Here is a 17,750-nt window from a genome sequence, read left to right as displayed (position 1 = left end):
ACAGTCACATGACCAACTACGGCAAACGAAGAAGGTTAAACTCCAGTGAAAAAGGCGAAGTGAACCCGGTGCGCTTTTTGTTCACAATGCACAGATTAGGCGAACCATACCATTGATTTTTAGCGAACCGTACTGAGACCACCTCCTGAGGTGGTCTCAGTTCGGTTCGCTTTAAAGGGGTCTGGGTACGGTTGGAGTGTTCACATATGCGCAAAAAATGCTGAGTCATCGATCTGAGTTCTGTTAGATGGCTGAAAGGGACCAAGTGTGAAAACACCCTGTGAGAGTGAAACCCCGCCCCCACTGAGCCCTGTTCATCCGGGAGCGGCACTCCCAGTGGCCACTTTATTAGGAACACCTGCTCATTCTGGTCATCCAGCCACGTTCTTGATGCTCACGTGCACACTCATTGTAGGCGCTCTCAGCGGAGGTCAGAGGTCAGCATGGGGGTCGGACTCCTTTCTGTTTCAGCCAGTATGAACGTTTTCAGCAGTTTGTGCTTCTGTGGGATTGGACCACATGGGCGAGCGTTCGACTCCCATGACCCTGCCACCGGTTCTCCTTCCTCAGCCCACTTTTGGTCCAGTAGGTCCTGAGCACTGCACACCGGGAACACCCCACACCACGTGGCACTTTGGAGTCGCTCAGATCCTTTTACACCTGCCCATTCTTCCTGCTTCCGGCACATCAACTTCCACAACCCCAAATAAACCCCGCCCCTCAGCGGGCGCGTGCACTGCAGTGAGAGCCTTCAACAATCTGAGCTGAGTGGTTATCAGATCCATCCCATTCAGCTAGCATGATCCTGAACCAGATAAAACAGAGGAAACTCCTTCATTTCATAAAGGTTAAATGATAAATACAGATATAAAAATCTTCATATTGTAATTTTTAGTTAAATAATTCATTTCTTTAATACGTACAGTATAATGTTTTCCCTCCTTCAGCTGGACAGTATAATATAATATAATATAATATAATATAATATAATATAATATAATATAATATAATCTGAGGCAGCACGGTGGTGTAGTGGTTAGCGCTGTCACCTCACAGCAAGAAGGTCCGGGTTCGAGCCCCGTGGCCGGCGAGGGCCTTTCTGTGCGGAGTTTGCATGTTCTCCCCGTGTCCGCGTGGGTTTCCTCCGGGTGCTCCGGTTTCCCCCACAGTCCAAAGACATGCAGGTTAGGTTAACTGGTGACTCTAAATTGAGCATAGGTGTGAATGTGAGTGTGAATGGTTGTCTGTGTCTATGTGTCAGCCCTGTGATGACCTGACGACTTGTCCAGGGTGAACCCCGCCTTTCGCCCGTAGTCAGCTGGGATAGGCTCCAGCTCGCCTGCGACCCTGTAGAACAGGATAAAGCAGCTACAGATAATGAGATGAGATGAGATATATGGAATTATTTGGTAAACAAAAAAGTGTTAATCAAACCAGAATATGTTTTATATTTTAGATTCTTCAAAGTGGCACCTTTTGCTTAGATGACAGCTTTGCACATCTTGGCATTTTCTTAGTCAGCTTTACGAGGTAGTCACCTGGAATGGCTTTCAGTTTACAGCTGTGCCTTGTCAAGAGTTAATTTCTTTAATTTCTTGACCTCTGAATGTGTTTGAGACCATCAGTTGTGTTGTGAAGAGGTAGAGTTGGTATACAGTGAATGGCCCTATTTGAGTCCTGCTCTAATCCATATTATGCCAAGAACTACTCAACTAAGTAAAGAAAAACGACAGTCCATCATTACTTTAAGAAATGAAGGTCAGTCAGTCCGAAAAAGTTTGGGATGAGTTGGACGGCAGAGTGAAGGCAAAGCAGCCGACGAGTGCTCAGCACCTCTGGGAACTCCTTCAAGACTGTTGGAAAACCATTTCGAGTGATGACCTCATGAAGCTGACTGAGAGAATGTCAAGAGTGTGCAAAGCTGTAATCAAAGCAAAAGGTGCCGACTTTAAGAATCTAAAATCTAAAACATATTTTGGTTTGGGGGCGGCACGGTGGTGTAGTGGTTAGCGCTGTCACCTCACAGCAAGAAGGTCCGGGTTCGAGCCCCGGGGCCGGCGAGGGCCTTTCTGTGTGGAGTTTGCATGTTCTCCCCGTGTCCGCGTGGGTTTCCTCCGGGTGCTCCGGTTTCCCCCACAGTCCAAAGACATGCAGGTTAGGTTAACTGGTGACTCTAAATTGAGCGTAGGTGTGAATGTGAGTGTGAATGGTTGTCTGTGTCTATGTGTCAGCCCTGTGATGACCTGGCGACTTGTCCAGGGTGAACCCCGCCTTTCGCCCGTAGTCAGCTGGGATAGGATCCAGCTCGCCTGCGACCCTGTAGAACAGGATAAAGCAGCTAGAGATAATGAGATGAGATATTTTGGTTTGATTAACATTTTAAAGTTTACTAAATGATTCCTTACGTGTTGCTGCATAGTCTGGATGACTTCAGTATTCATTTACAATGTAAGAAAAAAAATAAAAAAAATAAAAACATCGAATTTGAAGGTGTTTCCAAACTTTTGACTGGTACTGTGTGTATATATATATATATATATATATATATATATATATATAATGTGTATGTGTGTGTGTGCAAAGGGGCAACTCATCCTTCCCACAATCCAGTTCATTGTTTTTATTTTGAAATCATGTGACTATTATTCACTGTTAATGATCCCTTCAAAATCCATCTTCAACCTTTTCTTCATCTCTGTGTAACACGTGGAAGATTTGAACACAGTCTGATCGATGTTTTCTTTCCTTTGTGGCCAGCAGTGAGATGATGGCGGCCGGTTCTCCATTTCAGCAGAATAATGGTACGAAAACAGAATGGATCAGTCGAAAGAATTAAAAAAAGAACTACTTTGACAAAAATATCTTCAGTTTCACAGTATGATCAATGGCTTAGAACGCCACCAGATTGTTGCGGATGGTTTTTCAGTCAGTGGAATATTCACAGATGCGAAAATGGCGACTTGCGACCTGACGCAGGGGCTTCTGGGAAAAGTGAGCCGCCCCTTTAAATGTACAGTTTTTATTATTACTCAGCAATTTACAGAAAGACTTTGACCTGTTCTGATTTACACACACAGTTAGTCAACAATTAAGTTCTTTGTGTAAATTTATTGCTGCTTTTTTTTAAACAAAAGGTCCCTTCCGGCTGTAAGAACAGGCATGTCCACAGTGGACCAGATTTATGAATTTTTGCAGAATTTCTGAAGTTTAAAAGAAGTGTTCGCAGTGTGGAAACTCAGTGAGATGTAGAGCACTGTTAGAACCCAGATGATGTGCTAGATCTAGAACCTTAGAGAAATGAAAAGTGAAGCTCTGGAGACTGTGGACTCGTTGTGTTACACATCAGAACCAGCAGAGGGCGCTCAAAACACGGCCACAGTGTTTCACTTCCTCCTCACACTGGGCCTCATTTATCAAGCTCACAAACACGGTGATAAAACTCTGCACTAAATTTAATTCTAAGGTGATAATAAATGAATGTTTTAGTGGTATTATGCAGTGAGGAGTTTTTACTGATCACTGTGCTCAGAGACAGGCTCATGAGCTGCTCATGATGGAGGCGTTTAAATGGGAATAGATTCCTGACTACATGAATGAGGTGAAACAATAAGATATACAAATAATTCTTCTACTAAATAATATAAACAAAATAGTTTTATCAAAATAGATAAAAAATAATTTCCCACTGTTTTGGAGAGAGAGAGAAAGAGAGAGGCCACTTAAAGCGAAACACTTCATCATGTAGTTCTGTTCGTAACCACTAGATGGAGCCAAACTACAGTTTTATATCGCTGCTGAGCTCCAGCTCTTATTATTTTAAGAAATAAAAATTAAACAAGTTTTAACTTGTGTTTATATTTAGTGTGTGTGACACCAATATGTTCTAGAACACACACATAACATAACATGTATTTCTGTAACAGGAATCCCTGTGAAAAATCAGCAAAAATGAAGCTACTGGATGTTGTTTTTTAAAGTGTAAATTAATTTGATGAAGTAGGATAAAGACCAGGTTTATCAAACTCCTCTTACTGACAATAAAAATGGAAGTAGCTTTAATTAGAGCTTTAAATATGATGTACGTGTAATTAGCTACGTCAGGTAATCATGTAAATACATGAGAGAGAGAGAGAGAGAGAGAGAGAGATGTTCTCTATCAAAAAGATTTCCAATAGAACCATTAATTACCTCATGAACCTTTTGTGTTCCCACAGTGTTCCGATCAGAACCTTTATATGAAGCTCAGAGCTCTTAACTGTGACTGTATACAGAACCCATTTCCTCCGGGGTTATCAGTGTGATGTAGGAATCAACACAAAACCTTTCAGGGTTCCTTCAGAGGAATGGTTAAGGGTTCGAGATAATCTTTATCAGTTGATTCTTAGAGGTTTTGTGTGTGGTGTTTGTACACTCCTCGGCAAATAAACTGAAGCTAGAACACTGAAAGGTTCTATGTAGAACCCTATATCAGTGTATTTCCCTTAGAAGGATTTCCACTACAAGTCTTTTTGAAGGTGATAGAAATCTTATCCAATAAACTCTTAAAGAACCAGTGAAGTGGATCAAAAAGATCCATGTAGAGTAATTACGGCTCTAAGAACCTTTAACTCTCCAGAAAGTTCATGTTTCTTTTGGAGTAGTTTATTTTCCTTTCACAGGAACCTTTCCCTGGGCTCTCATGAGGTCTTTGCAGTTCAGTTAACTCTGATTACATTAATCTAATCGTGTTTGTGGCAGCGGGGGCGTGGTCAAGCGCCGGTCTGTGATAGGAGGGCGGAGTCAGGGAAGGTAAGTGGCAGAATCACTACACCTGACGGCAATTAACCTGTGTTTGTGTGCGTCTTCCCAGTGACCGTGCCCTATTTAGGGAAGGAGAGCGGAGAGCAGGGGATCTCATCTCCGGACTAGACGCTGGCTGTGTGTGTGTGTCTAGCCAATACAAAATTGTTCACTGAAAAGTGTGGCAATAAAGCCTTTTGCAAACCTGATCTCTGTCCTGCCGTCCTCTGTGCTCCACCCACGCCTAGTGAACGGTTACAGTGGTGCCGAAACCCGGGATTCAGAGTGGAGCACCAGCCGATCAGCCCCATGGAGTCCTCCCCGTTCGCCGACCTGGTCCACGCCCTCGCCACGGCCCAGCAAAGCCAGCACCAGGTGCTCGTCACCCTCCGGAAGGAACAAGAGCGATGCTTCGAAGCCCTGGTGCTGGCCCAGCAGGAAGACCGCTAGGCATTCCGGCACCTCCTCGCGTCGGCGGGGTCCACCAGTGCTCCGGCTGCGGGCCCGTCTCCCCTCACCGTCACCAAGATGTGTCCGCAGGACGACCCTGAGGCTTTCATCACGCTATTCGAACAAGTCGCAGAAGCCTCTGGGTGGCCGATGGAGCAGCGCGCAGCGCGCCTTCTCCCCCTCCTAACGGGAGAGGCGCAGCTGGCCGCGCTACAGCTCCCCGCCGACCGCCGGCTGGCCTACGCGGACCTCCGCCGGGCTGTCCTCCAGCGCGTGGGGCGCACTCCAGAGCAACAGCGCCAGCACTTCCGCGCTTTGCGCTTGGAGGAAGTCGGCCGGCCGTTCGCGTTTGGCCAGCAGTTCCGGGACGCCTGCTGGCGGTGGTTGAGGACCGACAACCGCGACGCCGAGGGGATCATCGACCAGGTGGTGCTGGAACAATTCATCGCTCGCTTACCAGCAGGAACCGCGGACTGGGTCCAGTGCCACCGCCCAGCGTCGCTGGATCAGGCAGTCGAGCTGGCGGAGGATCATTTGGCGGCTGTTCCGGCGGCAGGACAACAGACAGTCTCTTCTCTTCTCTCCTCTTCTCTCTCTCCCCCTCCTTCTGTGTCCCATCCTCACCCCATTCCCCCACCGCGGAGACGGGGGCCGGCACCACCCCAGCCGGCCCGCCGCACCCGCGGTGCCCTCCCGTTTCTCCCTTCTGTGTATGTCTCTCCCCCCCTCAGGTGAGTGAGCCCCAGAACACCGGTGCAGAGGGAAAGCCCGGGCCAGTTTGCTGGCGCTGCGGGGAGCCGGGCCACCTTCAACAGCAGTGCATGGCAATGGAAGTGGGCACGGTGGTTCGGATCCCCGACGCGCCAGAGGCTGCCCTCGATCGGGCCGGAGCGTATCGCATACCGGTGAGTATCCAAGGGGCTACATATCAGGCGTTGGTGGATTCTGGTTGTAATCAGACCTCAGTTCACCAAAGCCTGGTTCAAAACGAGGCATTGGGGGGAGCACAGGGGGTGAAGGTGTTGTGTGTGCATGGGGATGTTCACCGCTACCCTTTGGTGTCAGTCCACATTTTTTTCAGAGGGGAAAAAGTTATAGTGAAGGCGGCGGTTAATCCTCGCCTTACCCACTCTTTAATTTTGGGGACTGATTGGCCGGGATTTCGGGATTTGATAACACAGTCAAGAGTGGGTCCTGCCATTTAACGGGGGGAGGTCCCGGTGTCGCTTTGGCGGGAGCAGCTGTCGCAGAGCCGTCTACGTCATCTCCGCGTCAGAGTGAGGAGCCACCAGCCCCTCCTCTCTCTCTTGGGGAATCCCTCGCTGATTTCCCATTAAAGCAGTCGCGAGACGAGACTCTGCGACATGTGTTTGACCAAGTGAGAGTAATCGATGGTCAAACGCTCCAGCCAAACGCCACCCCGTCCTTCCCCTACTTCGTGATTATGAAGGATAGGTTATACCGAGTGACGCAGGACACTCAGACTAAAGAGCGAGTCACGCAGCTTTTAATTCCAAAGAGCCACCGGGAATTGGTATTCCAGGCGGCTCACTTTAATCCCATGGCTGGACACTTAGGGCAGGATAAGACACTAGCCCGAATAATGGCCCGATTCTATTGGCCGGGGATTCGCAGCGATGTTCGTAGGTGGTGTACGGCATGCTGCGAATGCCAGTTAGTAAATCCGGCGGCCATTCCAAAAGCACCTTTGCGCCCCCTCCCATTAATCGAGACCCCGTTTGAGAGAATTGGGATGGATCTCATCGGGCCATTAGATCGGTCAGCACGAGGGTACCTCTTTATATTAGTTCTGGTGGACTATGCAATGCGATACCCGGAAGCAGTGCCTCTGCGCAATATCTCAGCACGCAGTATTGCAGAGGCACTCTTCCGCGTTATCTCCCAAGTTGGAATCCCGAAAGAGATTCTGACTGATCAAGGCACTACATTTATGTCACGGACACTGTGCGAACTGTATGGGTTATTGGGGATTAAGCCGATCCACACCAGTGTGTATCACCTACAAACGGACGGTTTAGTGGAACGGTTCAATCGCACCCTCAAAAATATAATTAAAAAATTCGTAAGTGAGGACGCACGTAATTGGGATCAGTGGCTCGAACCCTTGTTGTTCTCAGTGCGAGAGGTCCCCCAAGCCTCCACGGGGTTCTCCCCGTTCGAATTATTATATGGGCGTAAGCCGCGCAGCATCCTAGACGTGCTGCAGGAAAATTGGGAGGAGGGACCTTCACACAGTAAGAACAAAATTCAGTACGTTATGGACCTGCGCGCAAAACTCCACATGCTCACCCACCTAACCCAGGAGAATTTGCGGCAGGCCCAAGAACGGCAAGCCCGCCTGTACAACAAGGGTACGCGCCTTAGGGAGTTCACACCGGGAGATAAAGTAGTCGTACTGTTGCCCACATCGAGCTCCAAATTGATCGCCAAGTGGCAAGGGCCCTTTGAGGTCACACGGCGAGTCGGGGACATCGACTATGAGGTGAGGCGAACGGACAGGGGTGGGGCACTACAAATTTACCACCTCAACCTACTTAAACTCTGGAATGAGGAGGTCCCCGTGGCGTTGGTGTCGGTGGTTCTGGAGAAGGCGGAGCTGGGGCCGGAGGTTCAAAAGGGGGCATTGGCATCACGCACCTCTCCGGTCCCCTGTGGAGACCACCTCTCCCCGACCCAACTCACGGAGGTCGCCCAGTTGCAGACCGAGTTTTTCGGATGTGTTCTCGCCCCTGCCCAGTCACACGAACCTCATAGAGCACCACATAGAGACGCCCCCAGGGGTAGTAGTGCGTAGCCGCCTGTACAGGCTACCCGAACACAAAAAAAAGTGGTTCGGGAAGAACTTGAGACCATGCTCGAAATGGGCATCGTCGAGGAGTCCCACAATGACTGGAGCAGCCCGGTGGTCTTGGTACCCAAGGCCGACGGGTCGGTCCGGTTCTGTGTGGACTATAGAAAAGTCAACGCGGTGTCTAAATTTGATGCGTACCCGATGCCTCGTATTGATGAGCTGCTCGATCGACTCGGCACTGCTCGCTTTTATTTGACGCTGGATTTGACGAAGGGATATTGGCAGATCCCCTTGACTCCACTATCCCGAGAAAAAACGGCCTTTTCCACACCGTTTGGTTTACACCAATTCGTCACCCTTCTGTTTGGGCTGTTTGGGGCGCCCGCTACGTTTCAGCGGCTGATGGACAGAGTCCTCCACCCTCACGCCACTTACGCGGCCGCCTATCTAGATGACATCATCATTTATAGTAATGACTGGCAGAGGCACCTCGAACATCTAAGGGCCGTCCTTAGGTCGCTGAGACGAGCGGGGCTCACAGCCAACCCAAAGAAGTGTGCGATTGGGCGGGTGAAGTACGGTATCTGGGCTTCCACTTGAGCAACAGGCAGGTGCGTCACCAAATTAATAAGACAGCAGCGATTGCGGCCTGCCCGAGGCCCAAGACCAAAAAGGGGGTGAGACAGTTCCTGGGGCTGGCTGGCTATTACCGTAGATTTATACCTAATTATTCGGACGTCACCAGCCTGCTGACTGATCTCACTAAAAAGGGGGCACCAGATCCGGTCCAGTGGACGGAGCAATGCCAGCGGCTTTTTCTGAAGTGAAGCTGCACTGTGTGGGGGGCCACTTTTACACTCCCCTGACTTTTCTCTCCCTTTGTGTTGCAGACCGATGCGTCGGACAGAGGGCTGGGGGCGGTTTTGTCCCAGGAGGTGGAGGGGGAGGACCGCCCCGTCCTGTACATTAGCAGGAAGCTGTCAGTGCGTGAGGGGTGCTACAGCACTATCGAGAAAGTGTGTCTGGCGATCAAGTGGGCGGTCCTCGCCCTCCGGTACTACCTGCTGGGGCGCCCTTTCACCCTCTGTTCGGACCACACACGCCCCTCCAGTGGCTCCACCGCATGAAGGATGCCAACGCGCGGATCACCCGTTAGTATCTGGCACTCCAACCCTTCAATTTTAAGGTGATCCACAGGCCGGGGGCGCAGATGGTCATGGCGGACTTCCTCTCCCATCGGGGGGGGGGGGGGGGGGGGGGGGGGGGGGGAGTTGGCTGCAGGCCGGACGACCGCCTGGCCTGAGTCGGGCGGTGGGGGTATGTGGCAGCGGGGGCGTGGTCAAGCGCCGGGTCTGTGACAGGAGGGCGGAGTCAGGGAAGGTAAGTGGCAGAATCACTACACCTGACGGCAATTAACCTGTGTTTGTGTGTGTCTTCCCAGTGACCGTGCCCTATTTAGGGAAGGAGAGCGGAGAGCAGGGGATCTCATCTCCGGACTAGACGCTGGCTGTGTGTGTGTGTCTAGCCAATACAAAATTGTTCACTGAAAAGTATGGCAATAAAGCCTTTTGCAAATAAACTCTGATCTCTGTCCTGCCGTCCTCTGTGCTCCACCCATGCCTAGTGAACGGTTACAGTGTTCTAATCCAGGCTGTACTCAGAAAGGTTCATCAGTGATAAAGGTTAAAACTTTCTTAAAGTTTGGAACTGTTTCTGAAATCAAAATACCTACAGGAAAATTTAAAGTCAATGGAAATTACATCCTAAAGGAACAGATTCCTGGAGAACCCCCTGGAGAACTCTTTGGAGACCCCCCCCCCCCCCCCCCCCCCGCCCTGTTCTCCTGCTTAACACCATTTATGTGTTAAAATTTGATGAGTTAAATCAACTTTCTCTCATTTACAATCATGTTAAACTCAGCGATGTGTTCATTGTAAGAGCTCGACTCTGTTGTTCTTTCATGTGAAATCAGTTCAGTGACAGTTTCAGAACCGTTCTGTACAAAACAGTAATAATGATTTATTCTTTCAACGAACCTTGTGTTCTGTGTTTTGTTTTAATATAAAACTTCAGAAAAAGCTCTCAGACCAGAGCAGTTTCTTGCTATAAGCTGTCGATTAGGGCCTCCAGACCATCAGGGGGCGCCATGATTTTTAAAAACTGATGTGTAAAAGATACAGTGACTAAAGTCACAGTAATTTGCGCTAGCTGACCTTTATCAATTGAAGGTCGAGGTGAAGGTCATTTTTGCTGAAAAAATTAAAAAATCTGAAAAAAAAATCATGAAATTTGACAGAGTTGTAAGTGTTTTAAAAAAAAAAGCCTATTTTTTATGGATCATTCTTGTTCTGTGATCTGGATCAGCACCAAAAATCATAGCAACGTAATTCAGCCCAGAGGTATTCTTCATGTGAAATTTGGTGATGATTGGTTGAAGACTGAATAATAATAGTATAATAATAATAATAATAATAATAATAATAATAATAATAATAAAAGTAGAAAGATCATGAGTGAGAGTAACAGTTTCCACCAGCGCTGCTAGCGCAAATTAAAAACACACTTTTCTATCATGTGGCAAAATGTTTTAGGTCTCAGGCAGTTCAGGGCGCCCCTGTGTAGTGTCAACAGAACAGAAAGTACAATTTGCGTAAGTAAATTAGCAAACATCCCAAAGACACAGCAACAATGAAACCTGAGGTGGAAAAATTTCAGAGAAGAACCAACTCCAAAATACAAGTAATAAATTAATGCTAATGAATTGGATTGACTCAATTTGTCTGCTTTCTTATTCTCACTTATTGAAATGGTAAAAAAGTTAGTGGCTAACTAGCTATCTTATTAGTATTGAACATATGAAGTTTTATGCTGTAAGTCATTACTTTACAAGTCACACAATTTCCAGTCAATTTTCCAGCGTTCTGATCTAAAAGAGCTTCAGGTTGGAAAAACTCGGTGTAGTAAGTCCCTGATGTGGGTGGAATACTGCAGCACGGCAGGCGGGAGATGATGTTCACGCACAGCTTAATTTTTTTGTATTTTGCCGCTTTTCAGCTTCACTAAACTTGTTTGTTGCTCACACACACACACACACACACACACACACACACACACACACACACACACGTGTTCTGGTTGGGAGAGATCCTCTCTCGTCGCTCTCTCCCTCCTTTTCTACCTTCCATCCTCACTGCAAAACACACAGACACAACATTAATTGACAACAACGGGTGTACTGACTTTGCTACTCACCTTTCCTGACCCGCCCTCCATTCACAAACCAACGCTTAGCCACGTCCCTGCTGCCACATACCCCCACCGCCTGACTCAGGCCGGGGAGCCATCCAGCCTGCAGTGGACTCCCTCCCCCCGATGGGACAGGAAGTCCGCCACCACCATCTGCGCCCCCGGCCTGTGGACCATCTCGAATTTAAACAGCTGGAGGGTGAGATACCAACAGGTGATCCATGCATTGGCATCCTTCATGCGGTGGAGCCACTGGAGGGGCGTGTAGTCTGAACAGAGGGTGAAAGGCTGCCCCAGCAGGTAGTATTGGAGGGTGAGGACTGCCCACTTGATGGCCAGGCACTCCTTCTTGATGGTGCTGTACTTACTTTCACGCATCGAGAGCTTGCGACTGATGTACTGCACTGGACGTTCCTCACCCTCCACCTTCTGGGACAGAACGGCCCCCAGCCCTCTGTCTGATGCATCCGTCCGTAAAATAAAAGGGAGAGAGAAGTCAGGGGAGTGTAAGAGTGGGCCCCACACAGTGCAGTTTTTACCTTAGTGAAGGCCTGTTGGCACTGCTCTGTCCACTGGACCGGATCTGGTGCTCCCTTTTTAGTGAGATCTGTCAGCGGGCTGGTGACGTCCAAATAATAGGTATGAACCTGCGATCATAGCCAGCCAGCCCCAGGAACTGTCTCACCCCTGTTTTGGTCTTGCGCAGGCCGCAATCACTGCAGTCTTGTCAATTTGGGGATGCACCTGCCTGTGACCCAAGTGGAAACCCAGATACCATACTTCCACCCACCCAATCACACACTTTTTCAGGTTAGCTGTGAGACCCGCACTCCTCAGCAACTCTAGGATGGCTCTAAGGTGTTCTAGCTGCCATGGCCAATCATTGCTATATATGATGATGTCGTCAAGGTAGTCCACCGCATAGGCAGCGTGGGGGCGGAGGATCTTGTCCATGAGCTGCTGGAAGGTGGTGGGAGCTCCAAATAACCCAAAAGGAAGCGTGACAAATTGGTGTAAGCCAAACAGTGTGGGAAAAGGCCATTTTCTCTTGGGATAGAGGAGTCAAGGGGATCTGCCAATATCCCTTTGTGAAATCCAGTGTCGAATAAAAGTGAGCAGCACCTCATCGATCGGGCAACTCATCAATGCGAGGCATTGGGTACACGTCAAATTTAGACACCGCGTTGACTTTTCTGTAGTCCACACAGAACCGGACCGACCTGTCGGTCTTGGGAACCAGGACCACCGGGCTGCTCCAGTCACTGTGGGACTCCTCGATTATGCCCGTTTCGAGCATGGCCTTGAGTTCGTCTTGACCCACTGTTTTGTTGTGTTCGGGCAAGCGGTAGGGGTGGCTATGCACCACCACTCCGGGGGCATTTCATTGCGATGTTCTATGAGGTGGGTGTGGCCCGGAAGGGGTGAGAACATGTCGGAAAATTCCTTTTGCAACCTGGCAACCTTTGTGAGTTGGGCCGGTGAGAAGTGGTCTCCACAGGGGACCAGAGCGGTTTGAATAGTTACTTTTTTTACCTCTGGCCCCAGCTTTGCCTTCTCCAAAACTATCAATACCAATGCCACAGGGACCCCCTCGTTCCAGTGTTTTTGCAGGTTGAGGTGGTATATTTGCAGTGCCCCTCCCCTGCTTCAACTCATAGTCGACTTCCCCGATTCACCGTGTGACCTCAAAGGGCCCTTGCCACTTGGCAATTAATTTGGAGCTCGAAGTGGGCAATAATATGAACACTTTACCTCCCAGGTGTGGAGCTTTGCACGCAGATTGAGAACATACTGAACTTTGTTTTTACTCATTGAAGGTCCCTCCTCCTAATTTTCCCACAGCACATCCAAAATGCCACGAGGCTTATTCCCATATATTAATTCAAATGGTGAAAATCCCGTGGAGGCTTGCGGGACCTCTCATACTGCAAATAACAGGGGCTCGAGCCATTTGTCCCAATTACGTGCATCCTTGCTTACAAACTTTTGAATTAAATTTTTAAGTGTTTGATTGAATTGTACCACTAAGCCATCTGTTTGTGGGTGATAAACAGTGGTGCGGATGGATTTAATTCCTAATAACCCATACAGTTCGCACTGTGTATGTGACATAAATGTAGTGCCTTGGTCAGTCAGGATTTCTTTGGGAATCCCGACTCGGGAGATAACACGGAAGAGGGTCTCTGCAATACTGCGTGCTGAAACATTGTGGAGAGGCACCACTTCTGGATATTGCGTTGCATAGTCCACCAGAACTAAAATAAAGCAATATCCCCATGCTGACCGATCTAATGGTCCAATGAGATCCATGCCAATTCTTTCAAAGGGGGTCTCGATTCGAGGGAGAGGGTGCAAAGGTGCTTTTGGGGTGGTCGCAGGATTTATTAGTTGGCATTCACGGCATGCTGCACACCACCAATGGATATCCCCGCGAATCCTTGACCAATAGAACTGGGCCATTATTCGGGCTAGTGTTTTATCTTGTCCTAAATGTCCAGCCATCGGATTAAAGTGAGCTGCGTGGAATATGAGTTCCCTGTGGCTCTTTGGGATTAACAATTGGGTTAACTGTTTGCTGGTTTGAGTGTCCTGTGTAACTCAGTATAGCCTATCCTTAATAATAGCGAAGTACGGGAAGGAGGGTGTCACATTTGGCTGGAGAGATTGACCATCGATTACTCTCACTTGGTCAAACACATGATGTAGAGTTTCGTCTCATGACTGCTCTAACGGGAAATCCTCAAGGGAATCCCCGAGAGGAGGAGGGGCGAGCTGCTCCTCACTCCTCATAGTACCCTGACATGGTGCTGACATAGGTGGCTCTGTGACAGCTCCCCCAGTCAATGCCACACCAGGATCCCCCTGTGACATATTATCGCAGGACCCACCCCCTACTATCTGCTCCATTAAGCCTCTAAACCCCTGCCAATCAGTCCCCGGAATCAGTGGGTGGATGAGACGCAGGTTAACTGCCACCTTTATGCTATGCTTTTCTCCCTGAAATAGAATGTGGATGGACACTAATGGAGAATTTGTGAACATCCCCATGCACACACACAACCTTCACCACTTGTGCTCTCCCCAGTGCCTCACCTTGCACCAGGCTTTGGTGGATTGAGATTTGATTACAGCCAGAATCCACCAACATGCGATATGTATCCCTTTGGACACTCACTGGTGTACGATATGCTCCAGCCCGATCGAGGGCGGTCTCTGGTGCATAAGTGATCCAGACCATAGCTCCCACCTCCATCGCAGAACACTGACTCTGGAGATACCTGGGCTCCCCACAGCACCAGCATACTGGCCCAGGCTTCACCTCTGCACTGGCGTTATGGGCGTCACTCACCTCGGGGGGAGAAGACACAGACACAGAAGGGGGGAGCCAGCCCCTGCCTCCACGATGGAAGAATGGGGCAGGGACGGGAAGAGGCGGGGGGGAGGAGAAGGAGAGAGAAAGAGAGAAGAAGCAGCATATGTGCCTGCCACCAGAACCGCCGCCAAATGGTCCTCCGCCAACTCAATGGCTTGATCCAGTGATGCCAGGTGGTGACACTGGACCCACTCTGCCGTTTCTTCTGGAAGTTGCGCGATAAACTGCTCCAGTGTCACTAGGTCGATGATCCCCTCGGCGTTGCGGTCGCCCATCCTCAGTCACCACCGGCAGGTGTCCCAGAGCTGTTGGCCGAATGCAAACAGCCAGCCGACCTCCTCCAATGTCAGTGTCTGGAAGTTCTGGCGATGTTGTTCTGGGGAGCGGCCAACATGCTGCAGGATGGCTCATTTCAGGTCTGCATAGACAAGCCGGCGGTTGGCAGGGAGCTGCTGCGTGGCGAGCTGCACTTCTCCAGTCAGTAGCAGTAGTAGGCGCACCGCGTGCTGCTCGACTGGCCACCCCCATGCTTCGGATACTTGCTTGAAGAGTGCTATAAAGGCTTCCGGATTGGATTGTTGTGTGATCCCATCTTAGTGAGGGTGACGTTGGGAGGGTCTGCTGCAGTGGCGGTCGAGGATCCTGCCGATGCGAGCAGGTGCCGGAATGCCTGGCGATCTTCCTGCTGGGCCAGCAGCAAGGCTTCGAAGTGTTGTTCCTGCTCCTTTTGGAGGGTGGTCAGCGCTTGGTGCTGGTTCTGTTGGGCGGTAGCGAGGGCATGGATCAGGTCCTTAAATGGGAAGGATTCCATGTGTGGTTCCTTCAGTATCCTGGGTTTGGGCACCACTGTAGTAAGTCCCTGATGTGGGTGGAATACTGAAGTGTGGCAGACGGGAGATGATGTTCATGCACAGCTTTTTTTTTTGTATTTTGTTGCTTTTCAGCTTCACTAAACTTGCTTGCTGCTCACACACAGAGACACATGCGTGCACACACATGTGTTCTGGTTGGGAGAGATCCTCCCTCGTCGCTCTCTCCCTCCTTTTCTACCTTCCATCCTCACTGCAAAACACACAGACACAATGTTAATTGACAACAACAGGTGTACTGACTTTGCCACTCACCTTCCCTGACCCCGCCCTCCATTCACAAACTGACACTTGGCCACGCCCCTGCTGCCACACTTGGATGCACAGATCAGGTTATAGAGTTATTTACATAAACATATGAACATTTATGTGAATTACTTGTGATTAGTGATGAGAAACAGTGTACAATGTTGTGTTCATGTTTGCTCATAAAACTCTGTTCCAATGGTCTGATCTAAGTTTGAGTAAATTTGGTCTGAAACGAACAGAATTATGTTACAAGTGTAAACTTACGAAGTTGCTGAAACACCTTCTCGCAACAGAAAAGAAAACAAATCCAGTTTCATCAAGCAGAAAATGATACAGCGGAAATTGTGTTTACCGCTGACTGCCTGAGCACCGCTACGTTCTCGTGACTTCAGGTCAAGTTGGGTTCTGATCGAGTTCCTGACCTGCAGTTCTGATCTGGAGATGAAGGAATGTTCTGTTGCACTTCCCTGCTTTCAGACGTCGTGTTTTTCCCGAGTTCTGAGTGCGGAATTCAGCTAACACATGTTAAAGTTGTTACTAGTAGCTTTGATAAACAGTAACCTGGTGATGATGAAGCACTAATTCTGTTCATTATGACATATGCATGAATCTGATTAATCAGGTGAATGAGTGGGTGGAGCTACTAACCCCCCGAAATGTTCAGAAGTGGTCCTGTCTAAGGTATTACTATGTTATTATAAGACATGTTTTGGAGGCTGAAATCCAATGTTCATTAATATTCATAAATTTCAGAGCAGTTTCATGAAGAAGGTAAGAAGAACATGAACATGCTGGAGGTTAAAACCGATCGGTGATGAGACATTTCTGCAGTGCAGACCCTCAGTCAGACCTGGGTCCTGGCTCCAGCCTGTGGTGCTTCAGACTTAACAGAGGTGCTGGAGAACCAGAAGAGCTCTCTACAGAACCTCTGGGAGAAGCTGAGGGAGCAGGAGGGTCCGTGTGGAAGTGTGTGTGGTCATTTGCAGACGATCCCTAAGAATTTTGCTGAGAGTCATCAATTATGCAGGTTGTCCGCGCGCACTGGGGAGGAGGAGGAGGAGAGCAGCACCACCAATATGGCGACATCCGCAGTTCCTCCCGGGTTCTCTGGGCAGCTTTAGCACCAACACACCTGAGCGCATCTGCGGGAGAGAGAGAGGTGAGTGCGCGCGCTGTTCAGCACACAGCGAGTGTGTGTTTGTGTGTCACGGGATTGGAGTGTGTGTCTGCATGCATGTAGGTGTGTGTGTGTGTGTGCGTGCACGCGTTGCCCGGACGCCTCTGCCGCAGAGCAGTCTCTCTCTCTCTCTCTCTCTGTGTGTGTGTGTGTGTGTGTGTGTGTTGTCATGCGGCGGGTTTGCGCGCAGAGACGCGGATAGAACAGAACACACACACACACACACACTGCATCCCGCTGCGGCTCTGGAGGTGTGTGTGTGTGTGTGTGTGAGGATGAGGAGGGTGCACCCCTGGTGTAGATGTTCTGTATAAATGTATTTATTAATGGCAGTGGAAGAGACGCAGAGGCTGGTGCGGGACCTAAAGTTTGGCGCGTGAAAACATGAGAACACACACTTCCGGAGGAAGAACGAACCCGGTGCAGGGCGCGTGAGGTTTAAGGCTCATCACTTCACCCCATTACATCTGATTCATGGCACCGTTATGCAATGAAACAGCACCAAAAAGCGTCATGTGCTCACTGCCCCCCCGACTTTTATTGCCGGTAGAATCCGGGGCGCCACCCGACACCCACTCACTCACCCTCCAGGAGGAGAGCAGGGGAAAGGTGTGGTACTGGAGTGCACAGGACTCTCACACAGGTCCTGGAGTGTTTAATAATAGTAATAATAATAATCCTCATGAACAGGACACTGAAGGAGGAAAAGCACGCAGTGAGGAGAGCAGAGGGTTTGGAGTCTGTGTGTGTGAATCAGTTTGATGCTTCACTGCAGTATTTTAGTCTAGAGACTGG

Source organism: Neoarius graeffei, chromosome 4 (assembly GCF_027579695.1).
Source record: "Neoarius graeffei isolate fNeoGra1 chromosome 4, fNeoGra1.pri, whole genome shotgun sequence".
NCBI lineage: Eukaryota > Metazoa > Chordata > Actinopteri > Siluriformes > Ariidae > Neoarius > Neoarius graeffei.
This window is presented reverse-complemented; position numbering follows the sequence as displayed.